Genomic DNA, 2168 nt, shown 5'->3' with positions numbered 1-2168 from the left:
GCCTGAACAAATTGTGATTTTATTTATTTATTTTACTTTAAAAAGAAGGCGGCTTTTTATCTGCAAATGAAAATTGCTATTGGTGGTAAGTATTTAACAGTTGCCAACTTACACTTTTTTAAAGTTTTTACATTTAATGTTATTCAGATAGAATGTTTGAGCTGGAGTGGCTGTGTGTGATGGCAGCACTTTTGAATGTACCTGCCTTTAATGCACCTAGTTTCTTTCCTTCTTGGCCTGAGTATCTGCTGACTGTCTAGAAAAAATAGATTTCATCTTAATTGTGAATTCTGCTTCCTGGACATAAATGTGTCTGCTTTATTTTTAAATGATGTCAATGTGGTAAAGCTGTTAGTCTACAAATCGAAGCCTCCTACTGACCCTGTAGGGGACCTACAGGAAAGATGGGGACGCTTCCCTCCCTGGAAGTGCTCAAGGCCAGGCTGGATGGGGCTTTGGGCAACCTGGGCTGGTGGGAGGTGTCCCTGCCCACAGCAGGGAGGTTGGAACTGGGTGATCTTTAAGGTCCCTTCCAACCCAAACCATTCTCTGATTCTATGACTTTGGCCTTATTATATAAAATCACTGATGTGCTTTTCTAAAAGCATAAAAATATTTGTGGCACAAAATAAGATCCAGTAAGGAAAGAGCTAAAAATAAAACACTTCGTTAGTCTGCATGTTCTCTCTTTACAGTGTCAGACAACTGTGATTTGGTTTATAACTTTGAAGATCGCAAACTTTTTGTTAATGACAAGGAAAAGTCAAAAGTTTTGCAGAGACAATAGAAGATTAAACTGTACCAAATATTCACTGTTGGCTGAGCATATTCACTCTGGAAATGTTAGGGTTTTGGTTTGGAAACACCGTCAATCATGTCCTTCTGTGTTACAATTCAGATAATTTCCAAGGCAGTCAGAGCAAAACTTGTCAATTGCTCAACATGTGCATGTCAACTGCAGATGTCAAATGCAGCTTTCTAAGGAACTTCTGTTTAAGATAAATTAATATATTGCTATGATCTTTGGTATTTCTTGAAATGGCTTAGGGACAACAGAAGTGAAAAGTAGCATTTCCAAAGTGTAGTGCCCAAACTACTATCCTATTTTCAAGTTTGCATATAGAAAACAGACAGAACTGTGTTGCTTTTCATCCCTTTCAGTTTTTGTTGGAAATCTTTCAAACCACAACATGCCATGACACATTTTTGTGCTGCAATATTTGCTATTCAGAGGCTTATGTAACTGTGATGAATTATTTTTATTCATCGTTTTAGACTGAATTTTGAAGTTTTGAGCTCCCTCTTTTGATAATTCTTTTCCTTCAAATTGTGTTCCCAACGTGAGTTTGCATGCATGCAACCACTTGAGATCAGAGACATTGCCTTTCCCCTTGAATGCTGCCTGAACGTAGTTCAAAAGGGTGAAGTATGTATTTTTGATTTTTTCCAGTTGATTGTCAATCAAAGTTTTCCTTGTACTTCAAATATTAGTGGTTTTATTTCCCCTCAAAGTACTCTCTCTGAGTGGTTCATTCTTCTGCCACTAATACACTTTCAACAACTGCTGGTAGTCCCTTCTGTTATTTTGGTTAAAATGAGTTTCTAGGAAAAACAGGAACAATAAAAATGTTTAAAGGCTTCTTTGTGAATGCCTTCCCGAATAAACTGAAGACCTTCAGTTTTGCCTTGCTGTGCTGTTGTGCCTTGCCACATATGCAGGTTCTGTCCCTGGAATCTCTTCAGGAATGCTGCACTAAAAGATCAGGTTTCCCTGAAGCTTCTCAGTCAGTGGCTGTCTCTGCTGTGGATGTGGTTTCACTGGTGGGTGGCAATAGAAGAAAGACATTGACAAACTAGAGTGAGTCCAGTGGAGGCCCCCATGTTGGTCACAGGGCTGGAGCACCTGCCCTGGGAGGAGAACCTGGGGAATTTGTTCAGTCTGGAGACTTTGGGAGGAGCCCCGGTTACCTTGGGACTCTTTGTTGCATGATGGGAGGTCAAGAAACACTGGGCATAAGCTGAAATGACCAGCTCTAAGGAGAAACAGGCAGTGCACCGGGTTGCATAGAGAGCTTGTGCACTCTGTCCTAGGAGGTTTTCAAGACCAGACGCAATACTCTGAACAATGCAGTCTGACCCCACAGCTGGCGTGGCTTTGGGCAGGTGGT

The sequence above is a fragment of the Anser anser genome (assembly GCF_964211835.1).
Source record: "Anser anser genome assembly, chromosome: 4".
NCBI lineage: Eukaryota > Metazoa > Chordata > Aves > Anseriformes > Anatidae > Anser > Anser anser.
Note: the sequence above shows the minus strand (reverse complement) of the source record.